We start from the raw sequence: 11,388 nt of genomic DNA on the forward strand, positions 1-11,388 counted from the left end.
AGGGAAACTAACATTCCTCCCTTAGAGACTGTACCAAGAGATCTGACAAAGCTCCAAGAGGGGAGACTGACAGCCCCAAAACAAAAAAAAAATGAGAGGAGCAAGAGTACAGACAAATACAGGGAGCAAAGATGGGGTAAACCCGAGCAGACAGAGAAAACAACAGAAAAAGAAGAAAGAAATTACAATAGACACCTTCTGCACAGGTAATGAGCAAAGAGCGAAGGAAACAGAGGGGGAGGGATCAGCAAAGGAAAAATCAGAAATCCCAGCGAATTGGATACAGGCTTTGGAAGAACTCAAAATGCAATTCAAAACACAAGTAAGAGAGGCTGAAGACAATTGGGAAAAGAACTTAAAAACTAAGATAAGTCATCTGGAAACAGAGGCACTTGAACTAAAACAAGAAAATAGTGTCTTGAAAGCCAAAATCAACCAGCTGGAAAATGAGGCAAAGGAGATGAAAGATGAGGCAAAGGAGATGAAAGATGAGGTGAAAAAGATGAAAGACGAGGTAAAGCGGATGAAAGATGACCTCCAAAGAAAATCAGACCAAAAGGAAAAGGACGACCAAAAAACTAAGGATGAAATCCAGTCTTTAAGAACCAGAATACAACAACTAGAATCAAGTGACCTCACAAGGCAGCAGGACACTATAAAACAAAACCAAAAGAATGAAAAAATTGAGGAAAATATGAAGCATCTCATTCACAAAACAGAGGATTTAGAAAATCATTCAAGGAGAGACAATTTAAGAATCATTGGCTTACCAGAAGACCATGACAAAAGAAAAAGCCTGGACATCATTTTACAGGAAATCATTAAAGAAAACTGCCCCGAGATCCTAGAATAAGAGGGAAAAGTGGAGATTGATAGAATCCACAGATCACCTCCTGTACTTAATCCCCAACTGACAACACCCAGGAATGTTGTAGCCAAATTCAAGAACTATCAGACCAAAGAAAAGATATTACAAGATATTACAAGCCAAGAAGAAAGCATTCAGATACCAAGGAACCACAGTGAGGATAACTCAGGATCTGGCTACATCCACACTGAAAAAAAGAAAGGCATGGAATATGATATTCCAGAAAGCAAGGGAACTAGATCTACAACCAGAATCAACTTTCCAGCAAAACTGACTATACTCTTACTGGGGAAAGTATGGTCATTCAACAAAATAGAAGAATTTCAAGAATTCGTAAAGAAAAGACCAGACCTGAACAGAAAATTTGATGTACAAGCACAGAACCCAAGAGAATCATCAAAAGGAAAAGAAGTTTGCTAACTCCTAGAATCCAGAGAATGAATTATTTGGAGAAAGATGCCTGCAGAAACCTACACTGCATCAAGATGATCCAGAATGAACTTTTGGGTACAATTGATTGAACAGAAGGGGGTTGAACATTTATTGTAAATGTACAAATGGGGCCATTTATATGTCAAAGGGGACTGCCCCCTAATTGACTTTTTGTAAATGCTCCTGGCAAAACATTGGTTTTGCTTTCTCTCTTTTCTATTTCCCTATTATCTCTAACTATTGTAGTTTTCCTCTTAGAAGGTGAAATATTGTATACATCTGTAGTTAGAAATTTTTAGGGGTACAAGATGATTATATTAAATGATCAGTGGGGAGACTAGTCTACCAATGATCATCAGGGGGGATTGTGAGGATTAAAATTGTAACCCCTGCCAATTTTTAGAACACCCTACTTAAAGTTAAGTGGGAAGATATGTCCATTTTTTAGATCTAATCACCAAAAATGTAAACATCCCACTTAATCATTAAGTGGGATGTCTGTGACCCATGTGTGCAATAGTGGGTAACGAATCAGAATCGACTGACTGCACTGCCTCCTGGGTAGTCCTAAGAAAGTTTTTAGACTATGATTTGTCCACATAAAAAGTGGAGGAATTCATAGGAAGTGATGCAAAAGAAGCATATTTTAAAAAAAGGAGAGGTCACTTCCTTTGAGAGAGACTTCATTCTTTGGAGTGGAGGCTGAAGGAGAAATCTGTTGACTGGTCCTGAGACCCCATTCCTGATGAGTCTGTTGGACTGACATGTGGTGAGTGAAAGAGCTGACTCCTTTCCTGGATGTTTTCTGAAGAAATTAGCCTCAGGAGAGACTAACCTCTTGAGGGAGTTTTTCCCCAGGTCCTAGGACAGCTAAGAACCAACTCTCCCTGCTTGGGTTGGGCTAGAGGCTGGAAGTAAATTACTTAGTGCTTAGGGTAGATATTTTACCCTATCCTCTCTCTGATTTTCCTTACTTTACTCTTTCTAGATTTTGTAAATAAATCTCTTTGCAATTAATATAAAAAAAAATACAAGTTCAACCTGTTGCTTTCAAAACCTTCCTGCCTATCTGTGTTTCCTTCTAAAAACTATATTTTGTACTCTTCTGTGCATTTTAAAAAATCTTTTGATGTCCTTCCTTTTTTTCTTTTCTTCAAATTTTCTGACATCATTACTCCCTTTTCCCCTCCATCTTCCTACCCCAATTAAAAATATAAAGAAAAAAAAATACTCATAACAAAGAAGCAAAATCAAGCATAATAAATGCATACAATGGTCATGCACCTTGAATCCATTATCTTTCTGTCAGGAGGCATGCTTCATGATCATTCTTCTAGACACGTGGTTAGTCATTGCTTATGTTCTTAAATCTTTCACAACTTGGGAATTTCTTTTGGGTTATTTGCAATGTTACCATATAAATTTTTTTCTCCTGATTCTACTTTCTTCACTATATGAGTTCCTATTCTAGAGGTCTCTCTGAAATTATCTCTTTCATCATTTATAATAATGCAATAATATCTCATCACATTCATACACCATAATTTTTTATAGACATCCCCTTAAATTCTAGTTTTTTCACTTCTTTTTTCTTTCTTTTTCCTTATGATCTCTCCCCCAGCTTCAAGATCAGGAAGTTTACTTTGTGACTGTTCCCTTCCCTGCTTTACTCTTCCTTTTAACCTCCTCCTTCCCTATTCTTGCCCGTTTCTCTGAGTTTTATATATTTCAGCTTTTTTGAATGTGTGTGAACAAATATATAACTGTGTGTATGTTAAGTGTGTATGTTCAACACTCCTTGTCTGTTCCTTTATATACTTTAATGATAGGAAATTTCAAGCTCTATTCTATTCATCCTCCTTTCTATACTAGTATAGAAAAATGTAGTCCTTTCATGTGTCCTTTTCTTTCTCCTATTAAAACCCTCAGAATAGAATCTATCCACCCTTCAGATCTTTTTTAATTAACTCATTTAGTATCCTTCAATATATTAATGTTCCAAAAATGCATCTTTTCCTCCAACTAGAATGTTAGACCTCTATCAGTAGACAACTCCTTATTATCAATTGCTGAAAAACAATTATCTGTCTCTTGTGTTTGCATTTCAAAGTTCCAATTGGCTCTGTTCATTTCAACAGCAATGCTTCAGTCTTCTGTTTGAGTAAAAGATCCATTCCCCCATTCCCCATACCCATAAGATTATACTTGGCTTTGTAGGCCAAGTTATTCATGGTTGTAAATATATATCTTTGGTTATTGGTAACAGTACATCCTTTTTTATAGTAGAAGCTGCTAGACATTATGTGATCTTGATTTTGATTCCTTCTTATTTGAACTATCACTTTTTCCATGCTTGCAAATTTTTTTCTTTGACATGGGAACTATCAGTTTTGACAATCACATTTCAGGACTTTTTCTTTTCAAGTTTCTTTCAGGATGTGATTGATAGATTCTTTATATTTATACCTTGTTTTCTGATTCTAATAGATCTGAGCAGTTTTAATTTATTATTTCCTATAATATAGTCTCCAGGCTTTTTAATCTCTCCTTCACTTATTCTCATGGAAATCTAGGTTTTTATAGCAGATATCTTAAATTTTCTTTAATGTTTTCCAGTTTTTTTTTATTTTGTTCTAATCTTTCTCAATATCTCATGAGGTCATCGATTTCTACTTGGTCTACTCTAATTTTCAGGAAGTTCATTTTTAGATAAGGTTTTATCACTTTTTGTTCTAAACTATTCTCTTTCCAATTCTTGCCTTCAGAACTTTTGCTTAATTTAATTTTTTTTACTTACTTTCTTCTAGGTATTAATGTAGTTTTTATTAAAAATCTAGGTTTTCACAGAAGAAAAACAACTGCTTGATCACATGGGTTGATGGGGATATGATTGAAGATATGGACTCTAGTGATCACCCCAGTGCAAATATCAATAATATGAACATTGGTCTTGATCAATGACACATGTAAAACCCAGTGGGATTGCATGTTGGCTATGGGAGGGGGCTGAGGGAAGGGGAAGGAAAGAATATGAATCTTGTAACCATGGAAAAATATTCTAAATTAATTAATTAAATAAAAATTTCCAAATTTAAAAAATAAAAAAAAATCTAGATTTTCTTTTGAGGCTCTGCTTACAGTTGTTATGGAGTTATTCTCTCTTTCCAAATTGGATTTTGGAGGCATCTTTGAATCTATTATAAGTTCTTTATCTACTTGCTCATCTCTCTGGCCTTAGTTCCTGAACTGGGCTTTTGTACCAGGTCCAGGTTCATGTTGTGCTTTAGGTGGTATGGTCAGGCCTGACTGATCTCAAAGTGGTTAACTCTGGCTCCTAGGCTTTCCGGGGGGAGGCCCTTTGGACCTTTGAGGTGCAGAGAGCACGGGATTTTAATAGCCTTCTTCGATAGGAGGGTTTGCACTCTACTTTTGCTACTTCCAGATACAAAACCATACAAATATCTCTCACCTTTATCTCTCTCCCATCATGCTGGGAGGCTGCCATCTGGTGTGCCTGAATTGGCACTGGCTCTGCTGACATCCCCCTCCCCTACTGCCTGTGGGCTTCTGGCAGACTTTTAGTGTAGATCTGGGGTAGAAGCAGGCATGTACTCTAGTTTCCCATTGTATTTCTAGATTTTTATTCAGTGTGCTGTGAATTTAGGGTCTTGCTGTAGTAGTTTGGGTAAGCTCCACCGACTGCCTTCACTGAGGTATCCATTAAGGTTTCCTTGAGCCACCTGGCTGCCAGGCCACTGTCTTCCCAAGCTACCTGCTATCTATTTGCTTATACAGTTGTCCTTTGCTATATCACAGTTCACTTATCTTGGCTTCACTGTGTCGTGGCTTTTTAAAAAAAAAGCTAATTCTGTATTGTGGAGTTTTCTTGCAGATGAATACCACCCTAAACACAATGGAAATGCAGTAGCACAAGTTTGCCAGGGTGAGATTGTACATGGAACACTATTGGCTGATGGAATAAAGGTGACCAACCACAGCTCTATGTTCTATATCCTGGGCGCTAATTGGCTCAGTGACTGTAGCATCAGTCTGCTCTCCTGTACTGTGCATACTTTCAGAAAGTGTTGAAGAGCATATGGAGTGTTTATAAGAGTGTGGAAATGGTTTATAGAAGAATGGGAAGGGTTTATAGCCTCATTATAAATATATATGTAATAAAAATAAATGTATTATATATAAAATATAATAAAATTAATATATATACAAATAATAAAATAAATATAATGCTGCTACCTTGCAAATTCTCACCTATCCCAGGGGTCTCTAGAGTGGAACTCCCACAATAGGTGAGGGAATCACTGTATTATAAAATGTATATTTTTTCATATTATATCCCCCATTCAAACATAAACTCCTTGAGAGCAGAAACTGGTTCACTTTCATCTTTGTAGCTACAGTGCTTAGCACAGTGCCTGGCACATAGTACATACTTAATAAATGCTTGTTGATTGATGAATCAGAGGATCGTAGATTTAGAGCTAGAAAGGAGGATAGAGGTCATGGAGTTCAAATGTCTTATTTTGCAAAAGAGGAACCTGAAACACAGAAAGACTACATGATTTGCCCAGGATTATAGAGCTAGAATCTGAGGTGATATTTGAACCCATGTCTTCCTGATTTTAAGTCCATTATCCTTATCTAGTGGACCCTCAGATCCTAGCACAGAGGGATTCAGCTCAGAAGGAGGTATCTTGTCTATTCCAGAAAGGGAGGAAGGACTTCAATTCTACTAGGAGCTACATATGTCCTCTAAGCTTGAATCCACAATGCACTGGACTCTGTCTATTGGGGTGGGAGAATGTGTCTCAGGACCCTACAAGGCAGAGGGGGATTGTTAATTCATTTAGTTTAGAAATCAGTGCTTCGGTATTGGAATAAAGTGCCTGTCCCTTCACTGCTACCCATCTGCCAATGGAGGAGCATCCCTGACATCATTGCATGACTGCTTTGTTCACTGTTCAGAGACTCATTTATAACAGAGACTTTCCTATTCGTACAATTGCCATATTGTCATTTCAAGTTCTTTGGGGTATTAATGTTTTTATATCCGGGGAGCAAAGACCTAAAACAATTATATCACTACACATTAGGCATGTAATAACAAAGACACTTTAATTTGAGCTTTCCTTCTTGAAAAATGCTATAATCTGCCTCATTCCTCCCAAAGTAAATTGATGCTAATAAGAGCCTCTGGTTTCCTTTTCAAGTAGTTATGGGTGTCTTATTGCCAATTTCAAAATTGTATATTATAGCCACAGCAAGAGCTATAGGCATGGAGTGAGGTCATGGGCATGGGCCAGGTCCAGAGGATATGGCAGGCGATTTTAGCTAAATTAAGAGAGGCATCATGTCCAGGACCAGGAAGGTGACTGACCATCTTTACTCTACCCTGGTCAGAACACTTCTTGAGCATTATGTCCAGTTCTGAGTGCTACATTTTATGAAGGAAATTGATATGATAAAGAGAATCTAGAAGATGACAAGCAATGCTAAAGGAGATGCTAATGGGACTCGAAATCATGCCATGCGGGAACCTGCTAAAGGAACTGAGATGTTTGGCCTGAAAGAATACTTCTTCAGAGACATGACAGATGTCTATATTTGAAACATTTCTCTATGGGTGAAGGATGAGACTTTCCTCTTGGTCCCAGAGGAACTGGGAATTAGGAGTGGAATGAAACTTTGGAGGAATGCATTTAGGTTTGATGAATCAGAAAACTTCCTAGTAGTTAGAATTAGTCAAAGTGAAATGGCTTGCTTTAGAAAGTACTAGATTCCCTCTCACTAGATAGTTTTTAAAAAGACTGCATGATCATTTGTTCAATATCTTATAGAAGAGAGTCTTATTTAGGAATAGTATGGAGTAGATAGCCTCAGAGATCCTTTCCAATTCAAAGATTCACTCATCCTCAAAACTGCTGAACACCACCTGGACTGCAATTGTCTTTTGTGAAATATTGGATGGGTATTAAACTTATTTCCAAAATGATCATGATACCAAATAAAGGGCATTTCACTTAGGGGGAAAACCCAGTCTCCTCATTTCACAAATCTTCTCTTTGATGGCATATCTGTAACTTCTTTGTTTTTCAACATGACTCATGATTTTATCTTTTCCTTTCTGCCTTTTCTCATTTTTATCCCCATCTTCTCCTGCCTTCCACCACTTTTTCTAATAAGGAAAAAGTCAGAGAAAAGAACCATATCCAAACTTGTCTCAAAACATCATAGAAATAGTAAAAATTTAGTGAATTTAATTCCATGTAGTAAACATGCTCAGGCAGGTGCCCTGAGGAATAAGTCCCTTGCTCCTCCACTATCCCTTGAAGAAGGTATGAATTATCCAGATGAGGTATGGATTCTCCTTGTCCTTAGAACTTATTATACTACCAAATGGCTTTTGTTAGGATAGCAAGGATTTTAGGATAATGAGGATGGCCAGCTTCATACCAAATTGGTTATTTGCTGGTTCTACTTGAGTTGATCATTGCATTCAGCCTTTAAAATGAGACAGAGATTCACCCAATCACAGACTCAGAAGGAAGAAATAGATGGAAATACACAGAAGAAATAGATATGGAGAATCAGAGAAAAAATACAGATGCTGAACTATATGATAATGTGGAAAGAAACTCAAACATCCATACAGTTGTCTTCAAGGCAGGGACACAAAAGAGAATATCAAACTTGGGCAGAAAGTTATGTGTCCTGTGGAGATAACACACCCATATAAAGATGTGGAAAGGAGAAATTGTGAAAGAATTTGGAGCCTAGAAAAGAGAAGCTGGAAAAGGAGAATAGTTTTTCTGTAGTATAAGTGATATTGTATCATAACACATGTCCAAACTATATCATATTACCTGTCATCTTAGGAATGTGTGAATTTAATATCATTTGTACCTCCTTATTCCATTTGAAAACCCATTTTTGATCAATATCTGCCCCACCTTTTGATTAGGAACTGTGTGGATACCTTACATGCTGTCCTGACATATGAAAGGGGACTGGTAGAAATCCCAGTGTCACAAGTGGCATGGCAAAAAGTTAAGACACAGATTAAGGTTAAGCCTGTCCAATTAGAGAGTCCCTCCCTGCCTCCCTCCCTCTCTCTCTCTCTCTCTCTCTTTCACACACACACACACACACACACACACACACACACAAACACACACATATATTTACTAACATTTAATATACAGTCTCCAGAGAATTGTAATAAAAGGAGGATATAGGGATGGAAGGGAGGGAAAGATTATGGATGTTAAGAAGTTTAAAAACAGTTTAAAAACAATTATTGAAAATTGTATTGACATAATCTAGAAAAAATAAAAACTTTTTAAAAGATAAAGTTCTTCCTTGGGGTCGGCTGGGTGACTCAGTAGATTGAGAGCCAGGCCTAAAGATGGGAAATCCTCGGTTCAAATCTGGCTTTAGACACTTCCCAGCTGAGTGACCCTGGGCAAGTCACTTAACCCCCATTGCCTAGCCCTTATCACTCTTCTGCCTTGGAACCAATACACAATATTGATTCCAAGATGGAAGGTAAGGGTTAAAAAAAAGTTCTTCCTTTAAAGCAAACCTCTGCCTGCCTATACCTTTCTACCTACTGTTCCTTACCATGTTTCCAAAAGGCACAAAGAATGTGTCATCTCTCTTTCCCATGTAATGGCTCTTCAAATACTGTACTACAGCTATTGTCTCTCCCCAGTTTTTTCTTCTCCCTAATAAACAACTTCCATTCCTTTAGTCTACCTTCATATGAATGACTCAAAGCCCCTTTAACATCCTATCACCTTCTTCTCTGAAAGTGTGCTACTTAGAATGGATCACAATATTTCAAGTAGTGTTCAACAATTCAGAGTACAGGGAAACTACCTCACTTGCTGTATTTAAGGCTGTATTAATACTGCCTTAAAATATATTAGGGTTTTGGAGAGCTATATCTCCCTGCATTGTTTGCAATGAGCTAAATCCATGACTTTCCAAATAAAATTATCTCTAGCTACATCTTAATTGTACCAAACCATTAGGCTGTTGTTTTTTTTCAAGTAGTACAACAAATTTCATCTTGTTAGATACAATCTGTCTTTCCAGACTGTCAAGACCTTTTTTGTGTCTTGCTTTAATGCATCATGCATCCTCCCAGTTTTGCATCCTTTTCTACTTTAATAAATTCACTAATGTCTGTTCTGCAAGGACAGTGACCTCAGATGTGTATAGGCTTGAAGAAGAGTTTGATATAACCTCCTTATCAGCCAAAAGGGGTATGATAATTAAAATTAAATTAGGCAATTGTTTATCAAGTACTTGCTATCAAGTACTGGTGATATGAAATAAAAAATGACAGTCCCTGACCTCAAGGCAATCTAATGGTGAGGTGGGATTGTCATGATGAGCCTTCGTTTCCTCCCATATGTTGGACGTTTGTATTGAACATGATAATATGTCTCACTAAACCATGATGGAAGTATGCTTTAAGGTGTCTCCAGGATCCCACTTTCCTTAATAACGACACAGTTAACAATTGGCCCCTCTTGGGTGTTTGCATGGAGATAATGACGGATGAAGCTCTCACCCTTTCCCTACCTATAACTACTTCTAGTATAGCTATTTGAAATGAGAAAGTGAATCTGGCTTGAATTCATAGGTTCATTGATTTAGAGCCAGAAGGAACCTTAATGCCTACTTTGTTGAACACCTCATTTTATAGATTAGGAAAATGGGACTCAAAGAGGTTTAGTATCCTTTCTGAGGTCACATACATAGGAAATAGCAAAGTTGGGATTTGAACCCTAGTCATCTGACTCCACATCCTTTATTCTGTCCATTATATCAGTTTCTAAAACTCCTACCTAGCTTCAGCTAGTAGAGAAGTTCCCAGAGAGGTTATGTTTTGAATGGGCAATTTCCTCTTATAAACATAAGACAGGGCATCTTTTGATTATTTGTTTTGGATCTCAAGGAGGGAAATCAATCTTTGTTCACTATCTGCTTTTGTTTCCTCATCTGTAATAATAGAGAATAACAACATCTACCTCCAAGGGACAAAATGAGATAGTATTGCTAAAGCTCTTTGACTATCTAAAAAAGTGATATATAAATGATATAGACTCCCTTCCTAGCAGAGTTTTCAGTGTGGATGAACATTGCCTTATCCTCAGAGAGCCAGATGAATAGTAACGTAAACTAGTTTGACCAGAAGTAATAGGAAGGACTCTTAGAATCCAGTCTGTGATGTTGTTTTCCATTACTGTTATTCTTTTTCTTGTGGGTGGTGTGTAATTAGAATTTTGTATCCTAGGACTCCATTTCCCAGAATCCCAGTTGTGTCCTCACCTTATGTCCTAATGTTTTGGAGATAAAGTTTCTATAACCCCTCTTGCTCTCTTCTCCCACTAATGTGGTCAGGAAAACTCTATTCAGGCTTTTACTTTTGTCTTTTTATTTCCTTTACTTCAAGTGATTATTAATAAACTTTATAAAATATAATACTTGGAGTATTGGACATTAATTTAAATCCTGCAGTGAGAAACTTCCTTTCTGGTGACTCAGGAGAGCTCTGAGGCTCCATCTGTCTTGAACTTGCTCACTTTCCTACATCTGACCTAACCAACAGCTGAGTCAAGTAACAGCTAAAGGCAGTCTTTATTATTTCTTTTTCTCTTGCTCTCCAAGGGGTTGAGAAAAAAAAGAATCATAGACCAAGAGCCAAAACGGATTCCAGAAGCCATATAATCCAATCCCCTTCATTTTATAGAAGCAAAAACTAAGACCCTATGAGTCTAAGTGATTTGTCCAATATCACATAGATAGGAAGTGCAGACTCTAGAACCAGCAATATTTTCTAGAATCCAGAATCTAGAGTAAGCAATATTTTCCCTGTACCACACTGTGGTACCACACTCTTATGTCTAAGAAGACTTTGCTGGGCTTAGGATAGATATTTATTTTTATCTATCACAATCTTCTTTATAAGAATAATTATATTCTCTCTACAATTCTCTAGGATTGTTTTTTAAAATTTTTTAGTATTGTTATAATAGGAATTTGGTGAGGAATGAAGAGGG

Source organism: Monodelphis domestica, chromosome 3 (assembly GCF_027887165.1).
Source record: "Monodelphis domestica isolate mMonDom1 chromosome 3, mMonDom1.pri, whole genome shotgun sequence".
NCBI classification, from domain to species: domain Eukaryota; kingdom Metazoa; phylum Chordata; class Mammalia; order Didelphimorphia; family Didelphidae; genus Monodelphis; species Monodelphis domestica.